Below are 22,059 nucleotides of genomic sequence, written 5' to 3'. Positions count from 1 at the left end.
GTTAAGAATGGCTTTCCTATGATAATAAGGACTTTTCATCATTAGCTATATCAAGAACCGCAAAATCAATAAGAATTCATACTTGTCAACTTTCAGAAGAACATTCTCCATAATTCCCACAAGATGCTTAATAGAACTATCCACTAATTGTAGATAAGTTCTTGGAGTCTTTAAATCTCCAATCCCTAATTTCCTAAAAATAGACAAAGGCATTAGTTTTATACTTGCACCAAGGTCACATAAAACTTTATCAAAGAAAATATTATCAATAGAATAAGGAATAGAGAAACTCCTTAGATCGATAAGCTCAAGGAATAGAGAAACTCTTTAGATCGATAAGCTTTGGCAAATTCCTTTGAAGCATGATTTTAAACTCCTTAGTGGGTGTAACATTCTTCAATCCATCAAGTAAATAATCTAAAGTAGGCTTTTTGACTTGTTTAGCAAGAATGTCTATTGGCCTATATGGATTGGACATTCTTGGAATATGCTTTATTTGATATTCTTTTTCCTTTGCCTTGCCTTGAATCTTAACTTCCCCATCGTAGCCTTCTCTTCAACAAGCTCTCTTTTCATAACCAATTTAAGAGCTACCTTGTCTTCCACTAATGGTTTTTCCTCCATATATTTTCTTTTCACCATGACATAATGCATTACCTTATCTTTCATAAGTTCTTCAATTGCCAATTCCTATTTCATGCGATCATATTTTATTTCCTCCTCTATAACCATGCCTTCTTCTTCAAATTCATCCTCTCTAGGCAATCTCCAACATTTTTTCCTCAACAAGCTTGACAAAATTAGACATTTATACCATAACCGATTCCTTCATATTAGACTCATCATCAATTTCATCATCCTTTGGGGTGAGGATGGAATTGTATTGCTCCTTACTTTCCTTCATTGGATTTGACTCAATAGTGATAGGTAAGGTTCTTTGGAGTCAATTTGTAAAGGCACTAGGTAATTGAACCATTTGTACTTTAAGGGTTTTTATGAAAGCTACTTGGTTTTGTATGGTGGTGACTTTGTTTTAGTGGATTTGGGTGAACAACTCCTCAAAGGAAGGTTTTTTCTTAAAGTGAGGAAGTGGATGGCATTGGTTTAGTTGATTGAAACTAGGAAGTTTCATAGGTTTGGAGTTAAAGTTTGATGGCTGCCAATGGTTGTTTCACTAAGAAAATTTTGAGTGGTTTCTGCATCTTTGGTTATATGAGCTAGACTAAAGGTTGAATTATTTCTTAGGTTGAGCAACATATTAAGCACATTTGACTTTAATGGGACACCTATCTTGAGAATGGTTCCCTTTAAAAATATCACACATAACAAAAAGAGCTTTGAATTCATTTGATAGGGTTAGGCATAGAATTGGTTCCTAAATAATCAAATTCTTAATTAAGGTAACAACTTGGGAGGTTCAGTGATTAATGCATCAAGTTCATATATCCCAATTGAATTTTTTTTAAACAACTTTTCATTGGATCATTGGTAGTTATTAACAGCCATACCCTCTATCAAATCATAGGCCTCCCTAACGAACTTACTAATTAAGGCTCCCCTAGTTACCAACATCTATGGCGATTCTTGCTTGCCTTACTAGCCCATTGTAGAAAACTTAAACTTGAAACTATTTGGGAAAACCATGATGCCATTTTTCATCTTAGTAGTTTTAGCCAGAGAGAGGAATCTAACAAGAAACATTTGAACAAAGTCATCCTATAAAGCCCAATAAAAGAGAAGTCAACCAGTTCTTTGCATTATCCTTAAAAGGAAAAAAAAAAGTCTTAATCTAATAATGGCATCATCAATAACACCATAATGCTTAAAAGCATCAAAAAAATTAGACAAGTGAACATTGGGGTCATCATTAACACCATCATGCTTAAAAGCATCAAGGAAATTAGACAAGTGAACATTGGGGTCATCATTAGGCAACCCCTCCCAAATTGAATAAAAATTTGTATCATTTGAATGATATATAGCTTTATTTCAAAGTTACAAGCCTAAATAATTGACCTTCTAATGCTAAGTTAAAAGCCATTTATTTATGGGATAGCATAGTCCCTTAATGTTTTTTGATCTTCTTGTTACGAAGTACTACTAGTTTTTCCTTAACCACTAGTGGCTTATGTAGTGGTTGACATTCCTATATGCTTCTCCATTTGCCCTTACATAAAAATCCAAAGGTCACCTTTGGATGTTGTCATGATGTATTGGTTACAAAAGCTACCAGGTTCTAGGTTTATGGATGATTCAGTCACCTTAAACTCAATCAATATTAATAACATGTCATGACCGATTAGGTTTAGTTGATTTTGTCAAAAAAAAAAAAAGTTTTGGCGGTTCATTGATTAGTATGCTCTGGTGTTGGTAAGCTTGGGATTATGGTCATTCATTTCTGGTTTGTCAATAGATAAAATCTCTTAGATTGATTAGCCAACTAGGTTGGTTGCATTATTCTTTTCTATTGAAAAAGAGTCAGTTATTTATATGAGTTACCTTTTTCTATGCTCCATTGTATGACATGACATTCTCATTCAGAAATAGGTCAATCGTACTTGTGATGGTTCCAAAGGATCCAATATGACTACTTTTGTCTACATTGTCGTGATATTATTCTATGGAAACAGATGAGCTATAAAAGTTCAGCTTAATTTTTTTTGGTGTAATAGGGGAGGGATTGACCTTTCTAATGCATATTTAGTCATACCAACATGGCCCCACTAATTTTTTTTCAATCGAAGCATCAAATAGCGCAATCGATTTCAACTTCACTAAGTTTCATCTTCATCTAAGAGAGAGTTTGCTTTACCCATCTCTTTTTTTTATAACAAGTCAAAAACCATTGAACATACATTCATTAGTTTCCAATGAAGAATGCCCTATCCCAGCAAGCACCTACTTCTATCAAAATAAAAAGCTTGATTTTACTAAACAACAAAAAAAAGCCCTACATATTCTATTAGTAAAGCCTAAATGCCTTTGTTGTTAAAGGTAAGGTCGACTTTCAAGTTGTACGAGTTATAGCTTTACCAATGATAAGTGCTTTCATTATTATTAGTAAGATATGTTGTTTGAATGTATTTTTCCCCTTTCTATTAATAAGGTTGTCAAAAGGCTTTCCAATTGTTCGATTGCATGGCATCCACAATAAAAGGAGCTAGGCACTCACCTTTTTTAGCTTTTCTAAAATCAAATATTTTGAAGTTAGTAAAAACCCACCCCTTGTTTCATTTAGAATGAGTCTTTAAGAACTCAAGACATTAGTTTCCACCAACAGTTGACTATTAAGGATTCCATTCTATACATATTCTACATTATAGCCTACAACTAATTTAACTGTCACTTCTAAGAGATCAAACGAAGCTCGATTAGTTTCTACTAGACAAAAAAAAAAAAAAAGAACATAACCAATATAAAAAACAAAAGAATACCAAACCATATATGCTTTTGGGCCATGACAATCTCACTTGAATTACGGGGACCTACGATATTAATATAGTATACCTAGGTCCCTAGCCAAAACCACATGTGCAAGTTTCCGTGTATGTAGTTGTCTGTGCTTTCCTAGGCACTACTTGTGACACAGCATAAGGCTAACTGCACATTTTCATGTTTAAAACATTATTCGAGTAAATAGGTAGCGCCTACCAAGTAAAGCTTTCTTGAAGAGGCTGGCCTAGTTCTTTTTCAGAAAACCACTTTTTTTCATCTATAATAAAAGTTGCCATGCATGACCAAATAAGAATGATCTCAGCACCCCTATCTTGAGAAAAAGTAAAAAAAAAAAAAATCATCACTTATAGCCCTTTCCTTTACCGAGGACTTCCATGAAATAAAAACGAGTGGTATCATCATATGCTAGACATTATTTGCCCTAGTTTACATCCCAAAGTACTCCAATGGCTGATTTGTCAACAACCTAAAGGCTTAGCCCAATCTCTTTCGGAGAGTGACCTTTATGGCATAGCTTAGTCAATTATTCTAACAATTCAGATAAGATTCAGACTGTCACTTTTCTAAAAGTATGGTTCTTGCCTCAATCTTTCCTCCTTTCTTGGAGGTCATCTATTTGTTTGGTGATCCCTTGCTCTCACATTCAAGTGTTTGCTCATTGTTTAGGCTAGTGAATGCAATTTCGCTCATTGCTCATAGACTGATTAAGAGTTGCTTGTTTTTTTCCTTCTTTTAATCTTTTTAAGAGTTTTTTTTTTTTTTTCAATTTCCTTATGTAGGAGTACAAACTAGAACTTTTAACTCCACGCATACAAAACAAAAAGAATTAAACATATTAAAACAATAAAAATAAACTCCAAACTACAAAAATTGTAATTAATATCAATTGTGAATTAGGTTTACAAATCCCAATCAATGGTCTCAAAAACTTGATTGAATATCTACAAGCACACAAAATCGAAACAAGTAATATAAAGTGAGTAAAAATTGTTCCATAAGGATTAAAATGAGTGAATCAAGTATTGAAATTGTGTTACTTCTAGTTATATTTGAACAATCAAACAATACGCAATTAACTACTTAAATTAGCCAAAACAACAACTAAAGTAATGTAAATAAATTTAAAGTAACAATTAAACATGCAAGAATAACAAGTTAAGATGAAATTGAAGCTAATCTAATACAATCAGCAAAATTAAATTATGCAGAGCTAATTAAACATATAACAATGCAAACAAAATCTCAACAGTAACCTAAAGATGAATAATATATGCTTTAATTGAATTAGCAACTGAAGTCATATATCAAACTAATGCAGCAACCTAAGTGAACATGTAAACATTCAAAGATGATTAATTAAACTAAAACAAAAATTTACTCTCTGAATCTAACTTAAAATTGAATGATTAATTATGCAAACTAACCTACACTAACATGAAAGACATAAACAAAAGCGTAAACTTAAAATCTTAAATAATAAAAACTAATTTAACCCTAAAATCATGCAATAACTAAGAATCAAACTTAGACTTAATTGAGTTTAAACTTAGAATCTTAACTTAAACAAAGCAAAAATCAATTAGCCCTAGTAACATGCAAACTAATCAAATTAATATGAGTTAAACTTAAAAACAACTAATTAAACCAAAACCTAATCAAATTAACTAAATATCATGTAAATTGAGTTTAACTTAGCAAAATTAAGCATGTAAGAGCAAAATAAAGTATAAACAGCAAGTGAATTGCATGGATTAAAGTAACTTAAGCAAATAGCAAATAAAATATGAAGAAGAAAATAATGACATAACTTGAGAAAACTTGAACAAAATTGAAACTTAAATTAACATAAAAACTGAATTGAAACTTGAATTAAACTGAAAATAACTTTAAAAGAAAACTTAACAACTAAAGATAGCTTAAAAAGAAAAAACTAAAGAATACAATAAAATGGGTTGTCACCCTAACCATACTTTTCCCTAAACCTAAAGCTAGCTATTTATATGAAAAAAATTACAACAAAACCCTAGATTAATGGCTAATAGACTTGAGATTGATCTCTTAAAGAAGTTTTGTTTGGTCTTGCTTCACATCTTGAATAAGAGAACCTTTTTGACTTGAATCTTTATTGGATAAGGTTGCCTTCTCTTTAAATGGATGCATATAGACTAAATCTTAACTAAATTAGGTGCTGATTTGGCTCTTTTTTTGTTGACCTTGATGTATGTTCCTAATTTGGCTCTTAAAAGATTAATTCAATGTGCAACTAACCCTTTTTTAAAGGATAGAAGTGTAGTTCAACTATTGACTTCCTTGGCAGCCTTCTAAATCTTCAAATTTTAATAATTGTTGAACTTGAAACTCTTAAAATTGCATAAAGGATGGGTGACTAGGGTTTCTTTAAGTGAAAATTTGTTGAGTTATTTTGAAACCCTAGGCAGCCTTCCAGAATATAAATCTTCAAATTGGAGTAGGTTTTTATTCTTTTAGGAGGCCTTTTAGAATTAGACTTCAAATAAAAGTTTTCTTGAAAAAAAGAAAATTCTGACTTCTAATCCTCTTTTATGTCATCCATTATCTAAACTCTTTCTAAATTATGTGCAAATCCTACCCTAAATAAGAATACCAAATCAAAGTAAGAATTCCTAGTCAATATAGAAAATCCAAATTAAGGTAGGAATCCCTCTTATAACTAGGAATATCGAGGGCCGTTTGGACTTTTCCAATTAGATAGATTTTTATTCTTTGCCAAGTCATCATGCCATATCTACATCCAAATCATTTTTCTTGGCTAATGTGAAAAAACTTATAGCTATGTCATCCATAATGATCAAATGCATATGCATTTGCATAAGCTACCATAGACTTGAATTCAACTTGAAATTACAAATATAACCCTTATAATAGTTGAACCTCCCTTTCATCATTCTTGTATAAATTGCACTCATTCTTCAACAAGATTTAACCATTCTTAATCTTTAAGGTATGGCTAAGCACATCTTGAATAATTTTATCACTTTTATTTCAAGATTTTTCTAGAATTCTAAGAATCATTAAGAACATATCAAGAACCATCTATGATTTCTTCAAATGTATCAAGAACTTATCAAGATTGATCAAGAATTTCCAAGATTCAATCTTTTCTTTAATATTTCTAACAAAATAGCAAATTAAGCACATTAAGCGTAAAATGAACTTTATTTCACCAAGAACTAAGCAAAATTTACTCATTTAAGCATTGGAAATAATTCTATTTTATAGTTATTAAATATCCCTCCACCTTGGTGTGTATTCTTTAAAGCCTTCTATTCCTTTTCTTGTTATACTTTACAAGGATAAACTATATGATTGCAGATTAATTATATGTCTATACTTGGTGATGAATGCCCTTATTAATTTTTTCCATGATGCAATACAAGTTTTGTCTAATCGAGCATACCACAACTAATAATTTATTTTTTTATAGAATAATTATAAGGTTTTATGCTAAATTATAACACCCATATACTTGATTTTTCCTTGATTAAATCCATTTTCCACCTAAATGTGCTAATTATCCTAAATTTAGGTAAAATGAAAAGATTGAGGAGATTAAATTGGAAATACATTTGAAGGAGTAAATTCAAGGTCAAGTGGCTAAATTAAAGAGCTAAATGTGAAAGCCAAATTGGATGCAAGAAACTAGCCAAAAACTTAAAGAAAATAAAATAGCAAGTGACGTTAATTTGAAAACTATTTAAGGGCTATTTTTCAAGCTATTAAGAGCTGAATTTGATTTGGTTTTAAGCCATAATGGAAGAAATTTATTAAAGCTTAAAATAGCTATTTTATGAGAGAAGATTGAAAGCAAAAATAATATTTAAAGAATTAAAACAATGGTTGTTTTCTAGGCATGCGGTTTTTGATTTCTGTGGTTTAAAAGACTGCCTATTTCAAATTTGCATGAATAAAGACAAGTTGGAAGCAATCTATGCTGATTTGAAGAAGTCTTAAAAGAGTTGAGAAGCTACCAATACCATAAAACAAAGCCAGCCATGTTCTTAAAGTGTCAAAGCCTGAAAATTCTCTTTTGGTGCATGATTAAGTTACATGAAAATGCATGTTCTGTCAAGGCTAGAAAGTCATGGTTTTGGAGTGATTTTTTTGGTGAAATTTTTTAAGCTGGCTTGAAATTTTCTTTCTTTCTTTTTCATTAAATGACAATAGGGAACAAGAATTTCCACATTTAAGACCATTGACCCCTTACAACAAAGAAGCCAATTTGTTAATGCCAATTAATTCTTCAATGCTGCTAGATTTCTACACAACTATATCTTTTGATTTTGGTGTTTTGGAAATACTTTTTGGTTGTAAAAATTAGAGGGGGAAATGAGTAAAGAAATGGGAACATGCTTGTGTAGAATGAGGGGTAAAAAAAAGGAGCTGAACTTATCTTGGATTTTTAACTTGAGTTTTTTCTTTTCTCTATAGTTCATGCCATTAGTATGTAGCAACCTTGCTATCTTTGCTTTGGTTTGTAGGGTCCATTTTCCTTATTTTTCATGTTTTAAGTTAGTTTTCTTATGCTTTCAAGTTATTTTTCTTGTACTAAACTCACATTAAAAGGTTACTCTTGTTTATTTAAAGATTTTATCAATGAAGGTTGCATTTTAAGTTTTATTTTTTTCAGCTTTATTTTCTTTCATTTCCAACTTTGTTTTGTGCCTTATTTAAGCTTATATTTGCAAGAAAAAGATAGTACAAGGTGGCCCTTGCTTGGGAGACTTTCCATGAGGCCTAAAGGAGTTGATTCTTTTTTTTTTTCAAGTTTGCTGCTTGCTTTATTTTTTACCTATTTTTTTCTTATGCACTGCTAGTTTCGATTTGTTTTATTCTCTCAACCTTCTTGCATGTGTTTAAAGCTCTTTGAAGCTTGAGCAAGATAGCCTCGGATGCTAGTTTAATAGAAATATCATAGGGCTCCAAAAGCTTGACTTATTATGTACCTTTATTTTTCTTGCAAGTTATTTTCTATGCCATAAAAGTTCTGCAAACTCTTGCTTATATTACTTATTGTGCTTATTTAGTTGTTGTTTACTTGCCATTTTAATTTATTTTCATGTTATTTTACCATGGTTTCATGTTAGTTTAGGTCATCGCATTTTTTGTACTTGCATTGCATTTATTTTTCTTTTCTCTTACATGTGGTTGTACGACTTTGGGGGGTGATTTTATGACTTTTTCTTTTCACTTGTAGCAGTAGATTACCTATGCCTTTTTTCTTCATTTTTAAGTCTATTTTGAGGTAGATATTATTGTTGCATGTAGCTAAGTTCAATTTTGGTTGCATTTAGCTCGTTATGACAATAGCTTAAGTTAGATTCTATGCTACATCTTATGCAATTTTTTAGAGTCATTTTTGGCCAATTTAGATGATTATGAGTTTGTGGTTGGTTTAGATTTCCTTATTCAGATTAATGCCCTCTTTATCCCTTATGCCAATTACATTTGCATCTTGGATTCATAATGCCAATGCCTTATGCCAATAAGAAATGAGTGTTGGCTTGGGGCCAAGGTGCTGTCGGCCATCCAATTTGCCAAAAGTGTGTATAGGAATGAAGACACCTTATTGGCCATATTGAAATTTGATGAGCCTAAAGAGTTAAGGCTCGACACCTCTTTAAAAGTGCTAGAGGTGCTAGAGTCCTTTCATGATATGATGCCCTTAGAGTTGTCTAAAAGGTTGCCACCTAAGAGAAAAGTGGATAATAAGATTGAGTTGTTGCCCAAAGCCAAGCCACTAGTCAAGGCCTCTTATCGATGTCAACCTCAAAGTTAAAGGAGTTGAGGAAGTAACTTAAAAAGCTTATTGATGCTAGCTACATCAAATCATGTAAGGCCCTATATGGTGCCCTATTTCTATTCCAATGCAAGAATGATAGGTCTTTGTAATTATGTATCGACTACCAGGCACTACAAACTGATCGTCAAGAACAAGTATCTTATCTCAATCATTGCTGACTTGTTCAACTAACTTAGAGATGTAAGATGGTTCACCAAGCTAGATTTACAACTAGGGAATAACTAGGTCAAGATTACAGAGGGATATTAGCCTAAGACTACTTGTGTCACCTGCTATGGCTTATGTAAGTGCTTGGTCATGCCATTTGGACTCACCAATGCACCAACAACATTCTGTACTCTCAAAAACAAGGTACTACAATCATTTCTTGATCATTTTATTGTTGTTTATCTCAATGACATTGTGATCTATAGCCAAACATTGAAAGAGCATGTGGATCATTTGAGGTAAGTGTTTTAAGTTTTGTATGGAACAAACTATTTGTGAAGAAGAAGAAGTGCTTATTTGCCTAGCAAGAAGTATCATTTCTAGGCACATAGTGAGAAATGGCAAAGTTCGCATGGATGCTAGCAAGGTTCAAGCCATTCTTGATTAAGAGCTGACAACCAAGGTCTTCGAGTTGAGATCATTCCTTGGGTTAGTTAACTACTAGAAGTGCTTTATCAAAGGCCACTCATCCATCACAACACTATTGACTAATATGCTCAAGAAAAGGAAAGTGTAGGACTAGAGCTTCGAATGCCAGTAGGTCATTGATCAATTAAAATGGACAGTGACTAAAAAGCTTATCTTAACTTTACCACTATGCCAAACCGTATGATGTGCATACAGATGCATCAAACTTTGCAATTGGGTATATGATATAAGAGAACCATCCAATAGTATTCGAGAGCTATAAGCTCAATGAGACTTAATGTAGATACATGGTCTAGGAGAAGAAGATGATAATAGTGATACATTACTTGCACACATGGCAACACTACCTATTGTGTCAAGGTTTATGGTTAGAACTGACAATGTTGTAACCAACTACTTCCAAGCACAGAAAAAGCTATCCTCCAATTAGGCTCATTGGTAAGATTTTCTTACAGAGTTTGATTTTAGTTCGAAGTATAAGCCCAGGAAGGCTAACACAGTGGTTAACACCTTTAACAAAAAAAATGATCCTTACCATCATCAACCAACCTAAAAGGTCCTTGGTGTCGCACAGCAAAGAAGGGTTATCCTATGACCCTATAACAAGGAGCCTTATTGACTATGCCAAACAAATTAAGACTAGATGATTTGGCTATAGGATGATCTATTATACATTAAGGGCAACCATTGTTTGTGCCGTAACATGGGAAACTCTACATGAAACTTATACAAAAGTGCTATGATTTGAAATGGGCTAGTCACCTAGGCATGCACCGCATCTTAACCTTACTTGAAGATTGTTACTATTGGTCGTACATGAAGAATGATGTTAAGGCCTATGTGAAGACCTGACTTGAGTGCCAATAAGACAAAATGGAGCTCAAGCCATTAGCAAATCTTTTAGAGCCTTTACCTATAGGAAATAGCCCATGAGAGGGTGTCACTCTAGATTTCATAGTCAGTCTACCTAAGGTTGATGGGTTTAAGAGTATCATGGTAATAGTAGACAAATTTTTTAAGTATAAGACCTTCATTCTAAAAATGAAAGAGTGTCAAGCCAAGAAGGTAGCTTGTTTGTTCTTGAAAAACTTGGTGAAGTATTTGAGAGTATCGTAGACCATTGTTAGTGATCGGGATGAGTGGTTCACAAGATAGTTTTGGACTAAATTGTTCAAATTGTTAGGGTCAAACTTGAACTTTTCCACTAGCATGCATTCTCAGACCGATAGGTAGACTAAATGAGTCAATGAACTATTAAAAGTTTACCTCAAGCACTGTATGAATGCCACATAATGGGACTAGCCCAATCTACTTGATGTTGCCCAATTCTCATACAACCCGTAGTAAAGTGAGATAATGAATCAGAGTTTTTTAGAGATTGTGATAGGATAGCAACCATTCATACCAAGTTTTGGATGCATCAAGTTACATAGGGTTGAATCTAACAGCATACAAGTTTGCCAATGCTTGGTAAGAGCAAGCGAACTTTTCTAGGGTCTATTTACATAAGGCAACAAATAAGTCTAAGAAGTGGGCAAATAGAAAATGAGGTATGTGTAGTTCTAAATAAGAGAATCGATCTTAGTGAAGCTATAACCCATTATACATAATAAGAGTTTGCATAAAGGCTTAGTTTTAAGATATGAAAAACCTTTTAGAGTTCTTAAAAGAGTAGGTAAGGTTGCTTATAAGTAAGTTATGTCACCAAAATTAAAAGTACACTTGATTTTTCATGTTAACATGCTTAAGCCATTCCATGAAGACTAGAGAGATCTAGGACAGATAAAGTCATAGCATTCACTAGTACAAGCTAGGGCTTTACATGAGAAAGAGATCCAATGCATTTTTACTGATCGAATTCTAAGGCACAGAGTTATAAACCAAGACAAGAGTACTTGATGCAATGGAATAGGCTTCTAAAAGTGAAGCTAGTTAGGAGCCAACCATGAACTATGACAATTCAAGGGCCAGATTAAGCAGTTCCATGCATAAAATATGATACGACCATCATGATATTAGGTGAAGAGAATGTCACATACTGAGCAAATGCACTATGAGCCAATGCCCGAACACTAGTGACCAAAGCTCATGCACTAAAAACAAATCATGAAGTTTACATAATAGTTAGGCTAAAAGGAGTAAGGTCACCTACACCATAGCCAGTTTTACTCGTAACACTAAGTTTAAGCCCATAACATGCCCATACCACATCTAGAAGGGCTTAAGAGTGATATAGACATAAAACTTTTTAAAAGGTCTAAGCTCAAGAATATTCTCTGAAGGTGTTGTAGCATAACTTCAAATCAAGGGAAGATCTAGTCAATCCCTAGAATCAGGGAAATATGATTGTATTTTTAATTTACAATGTAATCCCTCGATATTAAGAACTACCATAAATGTACTGGGGCTTCAAGTATAAATAGAAGGCTACCCCACCCTCATATGTATCATCCAACACTTGTGTAATACAAAAGCATTCTAGCTTATCTATAAGTGCTTTACTTTCTTAGTTTTTAAACCTTTCAATGTTCTTTGAGTACTTATGCACTTGACTTTCATAAGCTAACTTAGGCATACAGAGTTACTTTTTTATCTAAGGCTGTACCAAATTTAGCTTAAGACCAGAGCTCATGATTGTCTTATCATGTGGCCATAACCATCTCCCTACAAAGCTAGCTTATTAGGGTATGCAATACCAATGCTTAAATGCCTAGTGACCTTACCTTTCATATCTGATATGGGATTAATATGCCTTGCCTACTCTTTTAAGCACTTGTGAGACATTTTCCTCTACCTGTCTTATGATGCCCTCATCGCGACTACCATCTTGCCTATTCCCCTTTGGAGTGCTTAGCGTGGTCACACTTTTTACTACCATGCCATACCTTAGCACCTTGTTAAGTGGCCAGCCACTATGCTTTATCCTAACACCTTGTTAAATGGCCAAACTAGTCCACCCTACCTACCTTTCATGCTATGATGCTTAGCATGGAGTTGGATAAGTCGAGGGTTGGCTCTAATACCACTTGTCACGTCACCATTACCATCTCTTCTTAAAACTGGCTTATTAGGGTTTACAGTGTCAACACTTATATATGTAGTGACCTTTATTTCTTATTTGATATAGGATTAATGCACCCTACCTACTCTCATTACCAATTTTTCTTTAATGTATTCCACCTCAAGCCTCTTTACAAAACTAGGCAAATTAATTACCACTACCTTATCCATTAAGTCACTTTATCTTTAGAAATATAGGTCCCTTCTTCATCATAAAATAGCATAACATTGTACATTTTCTTCTCTTGTTTCTTAGGTTGGATTCTATATTACTAGGCAAGGATCCTAATGGTATGTTGGCTATGGCATTAGCTAATTGACCTATTTGGGTTTCTAAGTTTTTTATAGAGGTGACTTGGCTTTGGATAGTGGCATTTTAGATTTGTATAAGTTGTGTAAACATCTCTTCTAAGCTATTTTTTTTTCTTGGAGCAAATTGTATAACTATTGGGTTAGGCAAAAATTTAAAGGTTGGTTGGTGTTTTAGTGGTTAAGTTGGTTTTCATTTAAAGAAAAGTTTGGGTGGATCTTTCAGTTTGGGTTATAAATATTACTATAGGGATTGTAGGTTAGTTTGGTTTGTTAGGCATATTGAATAGATTCTACCCTAAATTGGCATCTATTAGCAAAGTATGGGCATTTATAAATGTCACATGTCATGACTGGGCTTTGGATGGCTTGGACAAGGGTGATTAAGGATTAGGTTACTAAAGCATCTATCTTTTTAAGAAGGTTAGCTAATTGGGATATGATGAAAATGAGTGTATCAATCTCAAATATCCAAGAAGCTTTCTTATGAACCTTCCTCTTAGTACCCTATTGATAATTATTTGCCATCATCTCTTTTATTAACTCATATGCTTCTTTTATTGATTTACCCATTATTACTCCTCTAGCAGCTAAATATAAGGTTATTCGCATTAGTGGTGTCAGCCTATTATAGAATTTATGAATTTATAGCCATTGTGAAGGACCATAATATGGACATTTGCATAACAACTCCTTGTATTTTTCCCATACATCATATAGGGTTTCACCATCAAATTATTAGAATGTGATAATTTTGTTCCTCATCTTAGTTGTCTTGGCTAGTGGAAATAATTTGGCAAGAAACTTTTGGACTAGATCGTCCCATGTGGGGATAAAGTTAGATGGTAATGAAGATAACAAACTCTTCGTTTTATCCCTAAAAGAAAAAGGAAACAATCTTAGTCGAATAGCATCATTAGAAACTCTATTGTATTTAAAAGTATCACAAAGTTCAAGAAAGTTAGAAAGATGGAAATTTGGATCATCATTAGGCAAACCTCCAAACTAAACAGAAGTTTGGATCATTTGAATAACTTAAGGTTTTATCTCAAAATTCTTGGCTTAGATCACAATCCTTCTTATTGATGGTTGAAATCTTCAAAATTAGGAATAGCATAGTCCCTCAAAGTTCTATAACCTTAGTTTGCTGCTTTCACCACTAGACTTGTTATAGGTGTTTGCTTTCCCCTTAAATGCCTAAATGTTCTTTAAATTTCCTTGTTTAGTGGAGCTAAATAAACACTATGAGATGTGTACATGTAAACAAATAAAAAATCAAAATAGATCAAACAAAAACCAATAAGTGTTTAAATTACAAAGTAGTGAAAATCCTTATTGATATTGATCTTTAAACACTGATATAATCCTCGACAATGATGCCAAAAATTGATTGCTACCTTTTGTAAAGCATGCAAGTGCACATATCACATTAAGTAATAATAGTGAGTGAGTAGATTATTGTTCGCGTGAGGATTATGATTTAAGTGTTGCATGAAAAATCAAGTACCAAAGATGATTGTTAGCTAGCCTTATATCTAAACAAATGGAATGATTGATTGTAAACAAAAGTAAATCAATGAAAATAAATTGAAAATATATAAAGCAACTGTATAGCCTAAGAACCAACTAGCCAACTATCACTAGGTAGTTCAAGGGATGGTCCAATATACTTGAAAGCAAAAGAAAACAATAAACTTGTAAAAATTGGAATTTTGGCCGAAAAGTAGAGAAAGCATAAAAAACATATTGAAAACAAGATTTGTAAATTGAAAAGAATGATCATAAAAATTGCTTGGAAAATAAAAGAGATCTTAAATGTAAGAAAACTTGTATTAAAGAAAGTTTTAAAGAAAGCAAACATGTTGTGGCTAGTTTGTCACCTAGACAAACTAAAGAAAACTATAGAAAACTTTTAAAGAAAACCAAAAAGAAATGAAAAAAAAAAAAGATAAGAGTAGGAATGAATTCTATCCTTTGCAAGTGAGGAAAACCAAACTATTTATAGGCATAAGTTCAGGCAAAGGGGATTAAGATTACAAATTTCTTTTACATTTCAAACTCTAAAAGGATTAAACTCTATCTTGATCTTGAAGTAGCTTGGCCGAACATGGAGTCTTCAATTATGATTGCATTGATCAAATGAAATTTCTTGATTAGTCTTCATTACACATATGCCATGCCTTATCATCATTTTGAAATCTTAGTGGAAGTTTCGACTAAGCTTGATTATCTAAGACAATCTTCATGATGTGGTTATAGTGAGTTCAAAGTCTTGAGATAAAATCTTCAGAAGTCCTTCTTGAATAGACACTCTAGCTTTATCTTTTATCAAGTGTTTATCTTGCATTTAAACTCTTTCAAAGTGATCAAAGAGTCCTTAAATAAAATCTCTTCTTGGCTAAATAGATGCAGGAGTCCTTGTTCAAGCTGGATTCTTGATTAGCCGAATGCTTGTAGGATTCCTATTACTCATGGTCGAATATTACTTGGATTAGGATTGGCCAAATCTTACATGGATTTGCATGGCATTGCATGGCTTTCACATCCTATATGAAATAAAACCTAAAGATCAAGAATTTATATATTAAATGTATCAAATTCAAGCAAATTTTTAAAATTTTTAAACTAAACAAACTTGTAAAACACCATCAGTTTTATTGCTATTAATCAGTTGTTAGATTAAAAAACTTTTACAAAATTTTAGTATTTGAAACTTTGATATTAGAAAGGCTTTTTAAATTACTCCAACATTTTGGTAGAAATTTAAGAATATTTCATCACCTAGAAATTTATATAGAAATTGCAATAGCAACTTTCTAGTAATTCCATCATTCGAAGATTCAAAACGTAGTTTTATTTTTAAAAATTTTAGAAAAAATTGATATTTCAACTTTTTCCTAATTGTTCAAAAAAATTATCAAGGAAAATTTAATATTTCAACTTCTTCCTTGAATTTTCAAAAATTTAAAGATAATTTGATATTTAAACTTTTTCCTTAACATCTTCAAAAAGGTGTCTTAAGAAAATTTTGATATTTCTAATTTTTCTTTAAATTAAAAAAAAAACTAATTTTTTGGTAGATTAAAAAACTTACTCCAATATTGTGGTAGAAATTCAAGAATATTTCATTACCTAAAAATTTACATAGAAATTGCAATTACAACTTTGTAGTAATTTAATTATTGGAAAATTCAAAACTTAGTTTTATTTTTCAAAAGTTTTGGAAATTTTGATATTTCTACTTTTTCCTAATATTTCAAAATTTTATCTTAAGGAAAAAATAGATATTTCAACTTTTTCCTTAATTTTTCAAAAACTTATCTTAAGCAAAATTTGATATTTTAACTTTTCAAAAACTTTTCATAAGAAAAAAAATTAATATTTCAACTTTTTCCTTAACATTTAAAAAAAAAATGATATTTCAACTTTTTTATTAATTTTTAAAAAACTTATTTTTAATGGAACAAATGATATTTCAAGTTTTTCCTTTTCATTTATCAAAAACTTATCTTCAAGAAATTTTGATATTTTAACTATTTCCTTAAATTTTTTTAAAAAATTATTTTTTAAAAAAATTAATATTTTAATTTTTTCCCTAACATTTAAAAAAAAACATATTTTAAGGAGAAATTCATATTTTAACTTTTTCCTTAAATTTATTTTTTAAATCATTTTAAATTTTTATTTATTTTTAAATGATAAAATAGCATTTAACTACCCCAAATAAATAAACAAAAGTAAGCAAATAAAAAGTTACCAAAAATTTAAAAAAAAAAGTGAATGTATGGTCAACGACTCAATCTGGCTAAGTTCGGCTCAGCCATTGCAAGTTGACTCAAATCCGTTATTTGGTGACTCAACTGTGACGCAAAATCTGCTTGGGTTACTTTTGCAACGTCTCAGGATCCGGGGTTGGGTGACCTAAAAGTCAAACAAATAAAGAATGAGAAAAATGGAGGCTAAAAATATTTTCGATGAAAATAAAAACAAAGAGTCGCCACCAATTTTTTTAAGGTGTGATTGACCACCCAAAAATTTTATAATTTTAATAAAACATTTAAAATGGGTTTAAAAGTTTTATGAAAGCAACAATTTTACAATGTGCGAAATCAAAGTTGGGTCCAAGAGTTAGTTATCCTTTAATTTTGGTACCAAATATTATCTTTAAATTTTGGTAAAAATGTTCTTATTTTTCTTAATATTTAAATTAATTCCTTGCTTCTTTTTTTTTTCAAAAAACAAAAACAAATCAAAATTTAAAAACAAAACCCTCTTTTTTTTTTTTTTTTTTTTTTTGTTTTTGGTTTTGTATTAAGATAAAAATTCCTTAAATATCGAAACACCTCTTTCACTCTCCTATATTTAGGTAGAACTTTAAAAATATTTTTAATTTAAGGGTTTTCAAATTGTCCCACTAAAATTAAGATAACATCTCGCATAAATAATAATCATCGAACCCCTTGTAAGTAGGCCAAATCTTGATGACTATATTTAATTGAGATGTTATCTTATTTAAAAATATTTTTTCTTTTAAAATCTCATTTTGAAAAACCTATGCATGATATTCATGAACATAATATTTGGTGAATGCATGATATGAATGAAAAGGTATGAATGCATGACAATTTATGAATGCATGTAATAATGTAAAATGAAATGAAAGACATGATTGTTTTGAGGGTTGGTTTGGCTTTGGCAGGTGGTTTAGGGTTTGGAATGTGATTTAGGGTTTGAAAGGTGGTTTAGGGTTTGAAAGTTGGTTTAGGGTTTAGGTTTTAGGTTTAGGGTTTCAAATTTGGGGTTTAGAGTTTCAAATTTGGGGTTTCATGAGAATTTGTGATTTAGGTTTAAGGTTTAGGATTTAAGGTTTGAAAGGTAGTTTAAGGTTTACGTTTTAGGTTTAGGGTTTCAAATTTGGGGTTTAGAGTTTCAAATTTAAGGTTTCATAGGAATTTGGGATTTAGCCTTAGGGTTTAGAGTTTAAAGTTTAATATTTAGGGTTTCAGGTTTCAAATTTTGGGTTTCATGGAATTATGCATGTGATAATTTCAAATTACAAAAATACCATTAATGATGCATGTGACAGAAGCATGACAAGAGAATAAACTAATTACTAACCTAGGTATTTACAAAACTATATTACAAACAAGTTGTGCATAAGAAAACAAGGAGAAAATGGATCAAACACAATAATTTTTCAAACTTTTAAAAGATGTTCCACCATTTTTTTTGTTCTTTTTTTTTATGCAAAGAAACTAAAATCACCATAAAATCTTCTAATCTAATATTTTTATGTAAGGAAATTTTGAACAAACACATAGAAAACTCACTCATGTTGGCATTTTATTATCAATGGAATTTCATTAAACAAGTAGTGAACTACCTAAAGAAAAATATTAGAAATATAAAAACTAACCAAACACATCACACAAACTACTAACATAATTAACAATCATGCAAATAACAAGTAGTACAACATCAAATCATCCAAATTCAGCATTCAAGGTAAGAAACATGTTCAAAATAGCCTAAAAGAGGTTTGGCCATGGAGGATCACAAGCTTGGCCAAACCTCCAAATGGGCATTCATGGTGGATTTGTTTTCTTTTATCTCTTTTGTCTCAAATCAAACTATATACTAGTTGACCAAAATTTTAGAACAAATTTAAAGCTAAGAACACAAGCAATTATGAATTTTTTCCAAAAATAAAAAAATAAAAGAAAACAATATGAAAATCATATGAAAATGCAATAAAAACGCTGCAATATACAATATAGGAAATTAGAAATTAAACCTCCAAGAAAGCTCTCCAAATTTTTTTTATTTTTTCTTATTTTCTCCGTTAGTTTTTTTTTTTTATGATTTTTCTAGTTACCTCTCCAACCCCAATGTTAACGACTCTTCCTCTTAAGAAGAAAAAAAATTTCTCAGGCCAAATGAACCATAACACTTGGATTTGAAACTCATCTAACGGTTAAAAATTCTTCCTTATATTATTTGCATGGAACCATCTTTCACCATTGGATCCAACTTTTCAAAATCATCCTAAGGTTGAGAATGCTTATTGCCAAAGATTAAATTTTTATTGCTGTTGGAACCATATGAAAAGATCATTTTATCCCTTGTTGGAAAGTTTTCGATTTCTAGGCCATTTTTTTGAAAATCAATGTTCCTCTATTCATTTATGGGATTTTAAAGCACCAAAAATCATGAAATATTATAAAATTAAAATCCTTAAATTTTCTTGAAAATCCAACTTCGGGAAAGTTAAATTATGAACTTACCCCTAAGGGGTATTTTGATAATTTGACACCTTTTGATGTACTGTTGTAGTTTTAAATGTATAAAAAATAATCAACTATTATAAAAAGAATCTGAAAAGTTTCACAAAAAATCAACCTTGAAAAAGTCAAATTATAAGAACACTTATAAAAGGTATTTTAGTGATTTTATACCTTTTGAGGCATAACCAAGATTTTTAATATTTCAAAAATTATTAAATAATATAAAATCATGATCTAGAACTTTTCGTGAAATTTTGACCTCGAAAAGGTCAAATTATAAAAATACCCCTAAAAAGTATTTTGTAATTTCGCACCTCTCAATGTGTGATATGGGTTTTTAATGCATCAAAAATTATTAAAAGATATTCAATTAGGATCTTGAAGTTTTCATGAAAATCTGACTTCATAGAGGTTAAATCACGAAAATACTCCTAAGGGTAATTTGGTAATTTTATACTTTTCAAAATGCAATCAAACTTTTTAATGCTTAAAAATCATAAATTTCAATTTAAAACCATATTGATTCCAATTTGATTGTAAATTTTGAAAGTTAACCCAAGTTTGACTTTGTTGATTAGGTATGACTATAATTGACCTTGGGACATTTTGGTTCAAATTGGTCCAAATTTTAATTTTAAGAACTTGTCAAAATCGAAGAAGTGTTGGATTTGAACCAGGTTGGATTTTAAGGGCTTCACAAATAGTGAGAAATTGACCAAACAAAATTAGATGTCTATAACAGCCCCTCTTTGCATATTTTTAAGAATCGAAAATAATGCACAGACTAAAAACATTGATTTTGTCCAAGACCAAAGGCTAAGAGGTTTTTGTTTGTACATGTTATAGGGGTTTTTTACCTTGTCTTTTTTTGTTTTTTTTTTTTTTTTTTGCCTAGTTGTCAAATATTTTAAAAATTGAAATTATGCATAGAAGACTTTGAAATAGCACTTGGAGGATTTTGAAATTGTGCTTGAAAGACTTTGGGAATGTGCCCGGAGGATTTTAAGAATATGTCTAAAGAATCTTGAAATTGTGCTCAGAGAACTTTGAAATTATGTCCAGAAGACTTTGAAGTTGTGTTCAGAGGACTTTGAAATTATTTAAAAACTAAGGTTTTACTCAGAGGCCTTAGGAAATCCGTCAAAAATTTAAAATTTGGCCAGAGGCCTTTGAAAATTTTCAAAAATTTAAAATATTTTTTAAAGGTCTTGCAAATCATTCAAAATTTAAAATTTTGCTCGGAGGTTTTTGGAAATCATTTTAAAATTTTGAAATTTAGCCCAAAAGTCTTTGAAAATCTTTCAAAAATTTAAAATGTTACCCAACAATCTTGGAAATCATTAAAAAATTTAAAATTTTGCCTAGAGCTCTTGTAAATCATCCAAAAATTTAGATTTTTACCTAAAGGTCTTGAAGATTATTCAAAGATTTAAGATTTTGCCTTTAGGTCTTTTGAAATCATTTAAAAATCTGAAGTTTTGCTTAAAGATCTTAGAAAATCATTTTAAATTTTGAGGTTTTTCTTGGAGGTCTTGAAAATTCTTTAAAAATTTAAGATTTTACTCGATGGTCTTTGGAAATCATTAAAAAATCTAAGATTTTGGTGGAGGTCTTAAAAGTCATGTACTTATTCTCTTAATCTTAATCTCTTTTAGGGGGCGTTTGGTTAGGGAGAATCTTAGATTTTCTCATGGAATATTGCTATTGGGTATTCAAATTCTCATATTTGGTTAGAGGTATTAGATTCCTAGGGGTAATCTCTAATTCTCAATAGTACCTAAAGTACAAGAATCAAAAACCCACATCTCCTTATGGTTTTTTAAGATTCTGGAGGGAAAGTTATTTTTGTCCCACATTTGACCTGAATAAAAAATGTTTGATATCTTTTTTACCCTTTTGAAAATCAAGGTATGATCGGTTTTTCTTTTTTTTTTTTTTTTGCAAACGTCAAATATTGCATTTGTTAGAAACAAATGCAGTAATTATTTTAATTTTTTTTTAATTTGTAAAATTAACGTAGAAAATAAACCCTCTCAATTACTGCATGATTATAAAAAATAATACAGTATTTGATTGTGGTTACTTAAAAATACAATTATTTTTTAACATATTCAATTACTACATTTTAATAAAAATTAATGCATTATTTGATTGTAATAGTTTAAAAAATACAATTGTTTCAATTACTGCATTTATATGTATATTAATGCTTTATTTTATTTATGTTTTAAAACTACAATCGTTTTTTTTAGGCACTCATTTACTACATTTCAAAAAAATTAATGTAAGATTTGATTTTATTTGTTATAAATATCAATTTTTTGTTTTTAAGGACTTTATTACTTCATTATAACCAAAAATAATGCAGTATTGGATTGTATTTTTTTTCAATTGTTTTGTATAACTTACCGCAAACTACATTATAAAAAAATTAATGCAGTATTTGATTAAATTTTTATTTTAAATTTTTACTTT

The 22,059-nt window shown here is 30.8% G+C and overlaps 1 non-coding gene across 1 annotated transcript; it reads left to right on the top strand.

Annotated features, from left to right (window-relative positions):
* The first annotated feature begins 13,960 nt into the window (after positions 1-13,960).
* Positions 13,961-14,068, top strand: LOC149513435 (small nucleolar RNA R71). Its single transcript, XR_016330559.1, has one exon. It is a non-coding gene; the product is annotated as a small nucleolar RNA R71 (small nucleolar RNA).
* Positions 14,069-22,059: the final 7,991 nt, after the last annotated feature.

Source organism: Durio zibethinus, chromosome 19 (assembly GCF_047325235.1).
Source record: "Durio zibethinus cultivar Kanyao isolate XHJ-2024 chromosome 19, ASM4732523v1, whole genome shotgun sequence".
In the NCBI taxonomy this organism is placed as follows: Eukaryota; Viridiplantae; Streptophyta; class Magnoliopsida; order Malvales; family Malvaceae; genus Durio; species Durio zibethinus.
This window is presented reverse-complemented; position numbering and strand designations above follow the sequence as displayed.